The sequence below is a fragment of the Lathyrus oleraceus genome, chromosome 4, assembly GCF_024323335.1.
Source record: "Lathyrus oleraceus cultivar Zhongwan6 chromosome 4, CAAS_Psat_ZW6_1.0, whole genome shotgun sequence".
NCBI classification, from domain to species: Eukaryota; Viridiplantae; Streptophyta; class Magnoliopsida; order Fabales; family Fabaceae; genus Lathyrus; species Lathyrus oleraceus.
Genome location: NC_066582.1, coordinates 3,912,612 through 3,925,532, shown reverse-complemented (window position 1 = coordinate 3,925,532; position 12,921 = coordinate 3,912,612). Strand labels below are relative to the sequence as shown.

Genomic DNA, 12,921 nt, shown 5'->3' with positions numbered 1-12,921 from the left:
GTACAAATGATGTTTGCAAGTAAAACAGAGTGTGGGGATGAGAAAAGAATTCATTAATTATATTTTTGTGTTCGACAAGACCTTCGGACTTGTGCCTACGTACTAACATAAAATGAGGGATCAAAACCTCGTAGTTCGTGGTATCAATTTCAAAGTGAGTGCATTGCTTTTAACAAAAAATTTAAGTCTTACAAAGGCACAAGGGCCTAAAAATGGTTTGGATGAGTATTAGTTCTTTTTGGCTCTTTTGAAATTTTAAGTCAAGTATAGTTAAGTTCATTTACAAGTTTGGTTAAGAAGAAATTTGAAAATGCAATGGCATAAGGCCAAGGTTTCTAATTTGCAATATGGTCGACGTTTAGAAAACAGATACAATCAAAGAAGATTTTTAAAAGGAGGGAGAGATTTTGAATTTAAAGAAGCGGGGAGGAGATGAAGAGACTAATCCTAAGCACAAATTTAAAAGTTGGGAGTTGAAAAGATATAACCAATGGGCTGCAATCCAATAGACAAGAATGTGATATAGAAACCCAAATTCCCCTTGGACTTTATAATCAAGCAATAAATAATACACAAATAGCAAGTTGAAGATCAAGGCATCAAATAAAGATATCTACATCCAAGCTTAGCAACTCCATGATCTTCTTCAAAATTTCCCATGTATCAGATGGCTTCAAAAGATGGCATAAGTCACAGGTTAAAAATAACAGCTTCACAATGATCATGTTGTAGATGAACTGAAATAGATCTTCAATATTGTATCAGATGAATGTTCACTTCACAAGCACTTGGTTTCATGAAAGTTGGCATTGGCCAAGTCCTTTGGATAGGGAGTGTTGCCTAAATTCTAAGTCCAATAGTCTCAGATCAAACCAATAGTCCACACAAAATGTTTTTTAGGGTTTTTGTTCTTATTATGTACATTAAGGTCTAAATACCACACAACTAAACAGGTATATACAAACACAATATATCATAAAATATGGTCCAAATGGACAAAGTGAAAATGACATTAAAATAAACAATTTGAATGGTATGAATAATGGCAAATGAATAAAGCTTAAAATTAAAGTGGATTAAAAGTAAATGACTCGAAATTAAATGTTAGTTGTCTGTTGATTAGAAGTTAGTATTGCTTTTACTTTGCTTCTGTTTAAGTCATTCCCATGTATCAGATGGCTTCAAAAGATGGCATAAGTCACAAGTTAAAAATAACAGCTTCACAATGATCATGTTGTAGATGAACTGAAATAGATCTTCAATATTGTATCAGATGAATGTTCATTTCACAAGCACTTGGTTTCATGAAAGTTGGCATTGGCCAAGTCCTTTGCATAGGGAGTGTTGCCTAAATTCTAAGTCCAATAGTCTCAGATCAAACCAACAGTCCACACAAAATGTTTTTTAGGGTTTTTGTTCTTATTATGTACATTAAGGTCTAAAGACCACACAAACAAACAGGTATATACAAACACAATATATCATAAAATATGGTCCAAATGGACAAAGTGAAAATGACATTAAAATAAACAATTTGAATGGTATGAATAATGGCAAATGAATAAAGCTTAAAATTAAAGTGGATTAAAAGTAAATGACTCGAAATTAAATGTTAGTTGTCAGTTGATTAGAAGTTAGTATTGTTTTTACTTTGCTTCTGTTTAAGTCATTCTTTGGAGAACACTCAACCCACTTATCACAAGCATGGATCCTTGAACCAAGACATCTTCCAAAGGAAGGAAAAAATTCCAAGTTTCCACACAATACCATGAAAGAGGGGAGACTTACAATCTCACTAACTAGAATGATATGCCTTTTTTGTGTCAAAATTTAGCGCTATGTTAAGCAATCGTAATTGGACTTATGTAAAAGTCACAACTATTTGAGGTCGGGCAATAGAATTTTGGTGTTAATGCATGTTAGAGACATAGTATGATGGACTATGCTCATGAAACATACCACACACAAAAAGAATATGCAAAGTGGTGGACCTAATCTCATCCATACTCATGTTGGTTTTGCAATCAACTAGCCTTAGGATGTAGAGATATTATAGGTCCATGACATGAATGAATAAAGAAGGGGAATAAGATGAAGAGGGAGGGGGATGGATTCAACACAAATTGGTCAAAGGAGGACTTTTACCAAATTAAGATCATTCATTCATTTTGGGAGATGGAATGTACATTCTATCAATCGTCTAAATCCAATGATCTTAACCTAGCAAAGTCAAATCAACCTTGACCAAGGCCCAACAACACAAGTCAAACTCACAAAGTCAATTAAAATGGCTCTACACAATTTATTTGGCAATTTATTATGGTTGGTTAATTTCCTAAAACCTCACCAAAACACCAAAGAAATGGTCATGAGATTTATCATAGGTCAAACAAGGTCAAAGGACCTTGGAGAAAAAATTTCAGAATTTTTGGAAACTTAAAAGTATTTTTAAACAATTAAAAATATTCACAAAATCAATTAACATGAATTTATTTAACATGAGATTTAACATGAATTTTTAAATAATTTAAATTCAGAAAATGAAAGAGGAATTTATTTTTAAAAAATTGGTGAAACTCTCATATTTTTTGGATCAATATTAAATTTAATATGAATTAATGAAAATAAGACAAATAAAATGAATATTCAATTAATCAGAAAAACGTGGACCACTTGATCTCCCTCATTAATTGAGGTGGCAGATCAAGTGGTCTAAAACGCGCGTTCCACCAAACACACGAGTCAGCGTGCCACACCAATGGTATTCAAAAACAACGCTCAAGATTAAAACGCAAAGGCTTGATCCTGTGGCTCAGAACCTGTCCAACACACCGCCGGAGTAAACCACTGGTCATCTTCTCCGATGACCTTGGCCGAACTGGTTCTCTCATCACCATCACAAAAATAAAAAAGAAGGACATGATCTTAAAGAAAAAATGGCACTAAGCACAAATCTGACCTCAATTCAAACTAACTCCAAGTATATTGAGAGATACATGGAGTTGAAATTTGAGGTACATGAACTGAGTTGCTTCGATTTGACCTCAAAGCAACTCAATCTTCTTGCCTACATTGGTAGGACTTCACACAACCAAGGATCCAAGAGAATTGATGAGAATTGAGAGAGAATCGAAGAAAAGAAAAATCTGGAAAAATACCTTCAATGTTGTGCAGAACTTGATCTCTCTTGCTTCAATTCGTGTTTGATATTGCTTAGGAAGCTTGCAGAAGTTGCTTAGGATTGGTACAAGGCTTTGGATCCTGGAGTTTTTGAATCTCCAAACAGTGAGATTCAAACTCAATTTTCAAGTGAAAATTGTCAGGCTTTCCTTTCAAATGTGAGGGTTTCAAGTGTGGGAGGCAAAACTAGCGCACAAGGGTCCTCAAATCTGATGCAAGGGCCTCTTATTTATAGCAATTCCAAGTGTTATTTGCACCTTTCAAAATGTTTCCAATTTTGGCAAAATGAAGTGCATGCTTGCATGGGCGTGTACAAGCCCATGACGCTACTCAATTAAGTCCATATGCAAGTGCAATTGAGTCTGAAAGTGGATTGTGATGCAAGGCAAAAGTGTGTAGCTGTTTGAAGATTGATCCTTGCCAATTGATGCAGCCATGTTCAGACCATGCGCAGATCCCTCAAACCTTGTCCAAAATGGATGAAATTTGACTCTTTGGAAAGGTTAGATCAAGAAGAACAACTCTTATGTTGAATATTTTTCCATTTGGAGCTTGTATCGTGATGAATTTTGAGGTGGAAGTTTGGAAATTTCAACATGTCAAAAAATTTTCTAAGTGTCAAGTTATATATTCCATTATTCCACCTTGGCTAACTTTTTATGTGAGCTTCAAATGAGAAAAGTGTCTTCATCAAAGTTGTACATCTTTCAAAAATATTCAAAATGGTCATAAATGTGACCTAATTTGGATTTGGGATGAACGCGTTATGCATTTTTGAAGTTGAGGAAAATCACTTGTTCAATGGTATTAGTCCAAAATGACCTATAATGTATCCTCATATCACATGCTCATAAAAGTTGAATTAGATCTTCCTACAAACATAAAATTTGAAGTAGACACTTTGAATATTATTTTGAAACTTGGAAATATTTCATCTCATAAAAGTTGAGCAAGTTATGGCCTTGGGAAGTTGACCTCCAAATTAGGGTTTAGACAAAATGACCTATAATATTTTAACATAAAAAATGACTTTCTAAGAAAAACTAGCTCTAGACCTCAACATAAAAGTTGTTTTTAATGTCATTTAGAGTAACTTTTCTATTGGAATAATTTTCATATGTTGAAAATTGTAGGAGATAGGGTCTAGGGGACCCTAGTTTTGATCAGATGAATTCCTCTGGTCAACCACCATGAACCAACTTGCTAGCTTGAAATTCTCTTGACTTTTTGGATTATTGGGAGATCATATATGCATAAGATGATGAAATTTGAGATTCCCCTTGAAATATTTGATCAATTGGTGAAGAAGCTTGTTGAAGAAATTACACAAGATACCCAGATGAACTAGGATTTCCAAGGCAAACCAATTCCAAACTCTTGAAGAATTCTTGATCAAAATAACATGTAAAGATCATGGGGACTCATATATGATGCCTAGAGCATTTTTGGATCATTCCTTGGTTGAGCTCTTAGCAATGAGGGTCTTAAACCCTAGATGTGAACTTGATAGATCAAAGGTGATCATGTGCCCTACCTACAAAAGAGTTAGACAAATGCAAAGACATATTTTTGGTATTTTAGTTAATAAAATGATAAAATACAAAGTTATTATACAATCACGTGGTGCTTTGTGATCTCTCTCAATACAAACTCAATGAATAAGGGATAAGGAGGATGCCAAGGTATGATCCCAATGCCAATGCATATGATGAGATAGCATGAGGGATCTTAGGGTCAAAATTGGGGTCTTACGGTTAGATGTTATCATTTATGTTAGACTCTATTAGATTAGTTTGTTAGTTCAGTTAGATTAGTTAGTTGGAATCGGTGAGTTAATTGAGTTATTGAAATTATGTTAGTTTCTATCTGTTGTATTATGTTAGTGATCTTAAGTTAGTTTTGTTAAAGTCATATTAATGAATAGGGTTAAGTGATAGTGAGTGAAGGTTAGGAATGTTAGTTTGAGTTCAATTAGGTTGGATTATTAATGTTGAAACATCATGTACTACTACTACTAATGAATTTTCAATGAATTGATTTTGGTTGTTTGAAATTATGAAATGATGAACTAGTTATGAATACATCGGTTAACTATTGTTGTAGTGAGCATTATGATTACAACTATCTATTTGTTGGTGATTGTTAGAATGTTTGGACTAGAGTTGGTGAGGATTAAATGTTTGAGTTAATTTGTAAGTTTTTGAATGTTAGATACATGAAAGATCTTGGTTAATTAAGTAAGTTGATTATAAGTGAATTTGGTTCATGATTTCCTAAATTCTGTTGTAGCTTTGTTCTTTAGAATAATCCCATGTTGGCTCATGTGTTTGCACTATATGCTAAGACTTGGAAATCTTTGTTGCTTATGTGTAGTTCATGCGCGAGATGTTGGTGCTTGTATGACTTGCAGCTTCCGATATCATGCGCAGATGCCTTGCAATTTCTTGTGAAGGAAGGCCTAACTATAGGATCTTGTAATCTGGATATCTAAAGGGCATGTGTCTAGGTTCATCTGGTGGTGAACCTTTCATAGCTAACGAGAACCAAAGGCTTGAAATACATGAAAGACTTGAAGTGTGAGGTTGTTGCTGTGAAGGATATGTAGGATAGTATGCAGGAATTGCAGGGTTATAGTAAGGTTTGGAGGGTTTTAGGATCTACTAGAAGAGATTGTTTATGGCAGAATCCACTATATTGGCCTACTACAATGGAGTTTGTAACACATAAACTTGTATGGACTGAAACATGCTCCAAGAGCTTGGAATCTTAAGATTGATTCATTTTTCAAGGATATTGTATTCAAAAGAAATGTGAAATGGAATATGGTGTGTATGTGCAACATGCTTCTGGTGGAAATGTGATTCTAGTGTGTCTTTATATGGATGACATACTTCTGACAAGGAGATGTACTTCTTAGATAAACAAGTTCAATAAGGTGTTGATGAATGCATTTTATATGTCTGACCTTTGAAATATGGTACATTTTCTAGGGGATGGAGATTTTGCATTCTGAGAAGGGGATTATTATGCACCAACTGAAGTATGAACTTAAATTGCTAAAGAGATTTAAGTTGTTGAATTGTAAGTCAGCAATCACACCTGTTGAGATAAATCATAAGCTAGACTTTGATGATGATGGAGAGGATGTAAATGCTACAACCTTCAAACTGTTGGTTGGTTGTTTGAGATATTTGTCTAACACCAGGCCTTACATATGATATGCAGTTAGAATAATGAGTAGGTTTATGAGTAAACCAAAGTGATCACATTACCAAGCTGCAATCAGGATTCTGAGATATGTAAAAGGAACTCTGAGGCATGGAATTTTGTTTCCATCTAGAGTGTCAGATGATGCTGAGCTAATATGTTATTCAGACTCTGATTGGTGTGGAGACAAAGTGGATATAAGAAGCACTACAGGATACATGTGTATGTCCATTTCTCGGAAACATACAGATTTTGATGAAAATTTGAAGTGAAAAATATCCGGTTGAAAATGCTTAGGTTGTACAAAATATGATTGAAAAAATAGTCGAAAAAAATAAAATGAGCACGCCAAATAAAACTACATGAATCGTAGATTAACAAAACTAATATTTGCAAGCCCGATCTCAAAACTTTTTGCCTGCTAATTTTACGTATATTTGAGAAATGATTCAACCGGTTTGTATATAGATCCGAAAATTTATTCTGGTTGACATTTTATACATTATGCAGCATGAAAGACATGTTATGTCATACATATGATGCAAAGTGAAGTAAAGTCAAATGTATGAAAGTTTTAAAATGCCCGGACAAAATTGGGGTATAACAGATACATGTTTATGTATCTATGAGCCCTTATTTCTTGGTGTTCCAAGAAGCAACCAGTGGTTTCATTTCAACCTGTGAAGCTGAATGGGTAGTTAGTGCTTTGTCAGCTTGTCAAGCTATTTGGCTGATGAATTTGTTGTAGGAACTGAAGTTTAAGGTGAGCAAACCAGTCAAGATGATGATAGACAACAAATCTTCCATAAGTCTTGCAAAGAACCCAATGTTGCATGGGAGAAGCAAACATATACTAACAAAGTTCCATTTTCTACGCAATCAAGTTTAGAATGGAATGGTTGAAGTTGTTCACTGTAGCACTTAGAAGCAACTTGCAGATGTGATAACCAAGGAAATCAAGACTAAACACTTCATCAATTTGAGGGATAGAACTGGTGTTGTTGACTTTAACTTGAATATGAATTAAGGGATGGTGATGAATTTTAATTCAAATTCAAGTTGTAATTGGTTTGGATTTAGATTGCATTTAAGTTTCATTTGGTTGACATTTGCATTTGAGTCTGCGTATATAGAAGTTGCAATTCAGTTTCAATGATGTAACCGTTTTACATATTGAGTAAAAGTTAATTACAATTCTATATTTTCTCTCTCTTTCTTCTTCAAGCTTCTTGTGCATCAATGGAGGTGAAACTTCAACAACCATGATGCTCATATTGATGTTATGTCTTGTGCATGTCATCCTCATGATAGTTATTCTTCAATTTCATTCATCTTAAGTCAGAGAACAAAGATCATTATCTATTTTTTATTAAAATCATTTTTAATTTTTAATTGTTAATATTTATGATATTTTATTTAAAACAATTTTTTAATAACATACATATTTGTTTATATAATACTCCCTTTGTTCCTTTTTAAGTGTCGCTTTTTTAAAAAAAAATTGTTTCTTTTTAATTGCCACTTTCAAAGTTTAAGGTAGTATTAATTATACTTTTGTCAAAATTACCCCTAAGTAATTATTACAAGAAGAGAAAAAGTAAAATTAATCTAATAAATAATTAGGAATATTATAGATAAAAGAAAAATTATTATTTGAAAAGTAACAATAATGATTAGCTTTCTTGGTATGGGTAAAATATCAAAAAATACACTTAAAAAGGAACTGATGGAGTATTTAAGATATTAAACATACAATTTTAATTAATTATTATAATTTTACATAATTTTTATGTATTTAGCTACGTATTTATCACAAATTTTACAAAAATATTTAAAAGAGATTTTAAGAATAAAAAATAAATAATTACTCTTATTTAGTTTATCATTCTCTAGAAAAATGAAAAATTTATATAAAAAATTAAATCATTCAGTTTTATAAACTAGAACAGTTAAACTCATATGTTTCTAAAATTTATAAAAAATATTTAAAAATATTAAAAATTCTTTAAAGCTCCGTAAAAAAAAATTCAGTAGATCTTATTTGATTATTCAAATCAAATATTATAAAAAAATGTGATTTCAAACTAAAATCTCGGTGCTTCTAAAAACTATAAAAGAATTTAAACAAAGTTTGTTTTTCAACATATCTTATTAGATTTGAAATCAAATATTGTAAAAGAGATATATTTAATTTGACCATTTAAATCGGATTTGTTAGTTAAAAAACAAATCATTTAACTTGAGCCTTAAGAAGATATCTTATTTGATTTCATTATAAATATGCATAATTTTTATCTATTAAGTCACAAAATCATATAACTTGAGCATTACGGAATTGTTTATGTGCGATTCTGTGTCACTCTCCCCTTTCCGGCAATATAATCCAAAAACCATGAAACGATCCATCGACGAATCCACGGCTCCAATTCCTCAACCTGTTTCCCTCACCAAAGCTCAGCGTGAACAGCATGCACTTGAACGCCGCCACATTCAAGTCATCTGTCATGCGATTCGGAAACCCCAGCGTAAACAGCATGCACATGAAGAGGAAGATGTTAAACCGATTAAAGAACCATACAGACGTTCAAAGAAACCTAGAATGAGGGTTGCTAAACCTACAGAAATATTTCGTTTTTCGTTTGAATGGGAAAATCCTGAAGATATTTTACGTGATTTGGAGAATAAATTGAATCAAGAAGAACAAGATGTTCAATTTAAAGTAACTCCAATGGAAGCTCAAAGTGGGTCTCCTAAGCAGGAGAACATAGATTGAAGAACAAGTAGAGTTTGCTACTGTGAAAGAAAATGTTAACATTCTAATATGAGTTGTTTAGAATTGTATCTTTAAAATAAAAGTAAGATCCATAATATATGCATGTGTGAGTTTGTGATTGTGTAGAAAGGGAGACAAACATATATTTTTCTATGAATATTCAATTTATTTATCTAGATCAATATAATTTATCTTAGAAGATACTTGCCGTCAAAGAATATTATAATTGATCCCAAACCCTAAAAAAATAGGGATTGAAACATGTTGATTCTAATAGCAAAATAAAGTTGTTAGTGTGCAATTAATGTGGATAGAAAAATAAACTTTATCTATGGTAAAAAAGTGTGAGGTATATGAAAAGAGAAATGGGATAAAAATATATAATATAAAAATATTTGAGAGAAGTCTTAAAAATATATAATATTTGAGAGACCATTAATGTTTTATTCAAGAAGCATGGTTTACCTCCATACCTTGGAAAAACTTATGTGGCTCAACTATATGCTTCAGAAGACACTACAACAAAAATGAGTTTACGCTACAACAAAAATGAGTTTACCGTTGCCTTTTCGTATATGCTACAGTTTTTTCACTACAACCCACGAATGGGAAAAACATTGCCTAAAATTATTAATAGGCCGCGGTTTTAAAACTTATTTTAGACCGCGGTTTTGATTAGACTGCAACTTTATAACCATTGCTTATCAAACAGACCACGTTTATTTGAACAATTATAGACCACGGTTTTTGTTTAGGCTACTCTTCTAAACCGTTGCCTAATATGTTTGCCACATCTTTTTAAATTCGGTTACGCCATTTTTTATTTAAAATTAAATAATATTTATTTAACTATGGATAATATAAAATTTATTATAAAGGATAATATAATATTAAAGTAATGATAATATTTGGTTTTGTTATTTACTTCAATGGATTCCACTGCAAACACTAGTGTATATCATCATAAACTTTACTTATAATTAAATATACAACAATAAACAATCTCTCCAACAATATCCCTAGTATTCTCATTCATAAAATCCTAACAAAATCTTTTTGCCTAAGATTCCTTGTAACAAATTCATGTACCAGCTTTTAATCTTTGTTTTGCATGTTGAGAAAAGCATAAGAAACTTTTTGAAAAAGATGTTTCTCTTCATCTAAAGTTTCTTTTCTCTCAAATTTTCAATAGCAGAACCTTTACATTTATCTATATTTTCCTTTGTCGTCATAGAATTTTGATTACTCTTGCTGCAAAATGAATACAAAAGAATATGCATTACAAACTGAATGCTTGCTCATTCTCTTCATCTAACTACAAATACATGCAACATGCTGGAGTTAAACATGTCCCATCCCCTTCCCAAGCTACAAGTTACTAATGAATCAAAGCTACATGCTTACACTACACTACAACAAAAACACACAAAATCAAGGTCTCACATGAATATATAAGAGAATAATTAATGATAAAACCAACATCTACAAAATAATATATACTATCTTAAAAATAATAAACAACATAATCTATAAAAATTAAGATAATATTAAGTATTTCAATTAATCTATTAAAAAATCACTTATGTTTCATAATGGTTTATATGTTCATTATTGATAAAAGGTGTATATTTTGTTTTTAATTCAATTCTTTAGTATGACTTTAACCATGTTGTTCAATAGTGAGATATCAGTGCTTCTGTTTGAGTTTTCTTGTTAGACATTGGTGGTTTGACATTCAAATGACATCTTATTATTTGCTTAGGATTATAAAACTAATTCTCATAACCTTTCTAAATTAATCAAAGTAATACAAATAAATGAATGCACAAAGTACTATAGAATATTTCCAAGTAGCCATACATTAATATGAAGTAAAATAAGAGAAAAATATAAGAAGTGAAAATCAAAATGGGCCAGTCAAGGGAAAGAGAAGAATAATTTACATTATCGTATCATTTCCTTAAGAAACATTCTACCTTGTGAACTGCACAAGGCTTAGGAAAAAATATGTTTTTTTTCAAAGCTACATTATCATGTTAATTAAGAAACTAGATAAAATTATTTAAAATAACAAGGAAATATCTTACATTTCCAAGCCACTGTCAAGTGTGTCCTCTACTGGATGTTTTCATTCATCAGTTCTATTAGATAGGAAGCAAAAGTGAATCACAATAATACTATTTATAAAACTTAGTGACAACAAGATTAATATAAATGAGAAAAAGAGTGTGTATGTAAGAGAGATAGAGATTGCACCAATCCATAATGACAGTCAAACAAAAGCTTCTTTGAAAACTTGTTTAAAGCTTGGAACATTGATACTATAGCTTTTGGATTCCATATTTTTTCCTTCTTTTCTGCACTGAGTGTATGAAGGGCATAAAAATAAAATAAACTCATGTGTTGATAGCCAAAAATAAAGAGAACCATGACCTAAAACCCATTTCCAACTTATTATGTTTATTTTATAAATAAATCTCAATCTAGCAAAGGTAAAGTTTTAAATTATACAGAGATATTGACATGTAAAAGATAAATATCCAATCCCATTAAAAATTTATCAATTTAAAATCTTTATGTGCTAACGATTTTTCTAACTCAATGTCGTGGGAATTAGAATACATAACTATACTCACTGTTTTAACTCTCATGTCATAACTATGCATAATTTCCCAATTCAATCATGTGAGGGTTAGATCCAATTGTTATTTTTATGAGTTAAGACATCAACCCATTTCATTACAGAAACACTATAAGTCATTAATGGAAATTTGCTCTTCCAATTTTTTCTAGACTAAGCCACATAATATTTAGCAAGCAACAATGATATCTTTATCATCCAGAACATGTTTTCTTCATAATTTGGTTCAACTAATTTTACAAACACCTTACCCTCATTCTTGAAGAAACCTCCCACAAACAAACAAGTATTTTTCTTGAACAACTATACCAATCAATGAGTTACTGATTATGAAAGTTTAAAGCCACCACACATTAATACTTCAATAGTAATTTGGGTTTCATGGTTCAAATAAAATCAAAAACCCCAAATGAGAAAGCCAAATCTAAAACCCCAAATCAGATAATATAACCTACAACAAATTGGAGAAAGCCAAATCTAAAACCCCAAATTAGAAAATCAAATAGACAACAAATTGCAATGGAGAAGAAAACAAATTAATATACAATCATTCACTTACCTTTTATGGGTTTCAAGTTATGAAGAAACCTAACACGATTGAGAAGGTGGGTTGAATCAATTAAAGAGAAGAATGTATGTTGAACAAGAAGAGAAGGTTGCATACGAAAGCATCATATGAATGAGGTGAAGAATCCCAGCACGGACAAGGAAAAACGGAGATGCGAGTGACGGCGCAGTGCAATAGAAATTTCTCGAAAACTACCGTTCCAGGCAGAAATTTAGTTTTTTTTTTATTTTACTTATATCCCATGAAAAATTCTTTTCCTAACTAATATTTTATTTATTTTATTTAAAAAATAATAATTTATCTAATCCATGTCATTATATACAAGGTATGACATTTTATTTGTATATCATTACGATATATATATATATATATATATATATATATATATATATATATATATATATATATATATATATATATATATATATATATATATATATATATATATATATATATATATATATATATATATATATATATATATATATATATATTATATATATATATATATATATATATATATATATATATATATATATATATATATATATA

The 12,921-nt window shown here is 31.0% G+C and overlaps 1 long non-coding RNA gene across 1 annotated transcript; it reads right to left on the bottom strand.

Annotated features, from left to right (window-relative positions):
• Positions 1 to 10,050: 10,050 nt before the first annotated feature.
• Positions 10,051 to 12,598, bottom strand: LOC127138276 (uncharacterized). Its single transcript, XR_007808748.1, has 4 exons — positions 12,361 to 12,598; positions 11,417 to 11,522; positions 11,248 to 11,301; positions 10,051 to 10,411 (listed from the first exon to the last, which is right to left on the bottom strand). It is a non-coding gene; the product is annotated as an uncharacterized LOC127138276 (long non-coding RNA).
• Positions 12,599 to 12,921: the final 323 nt, after the last annotated feature.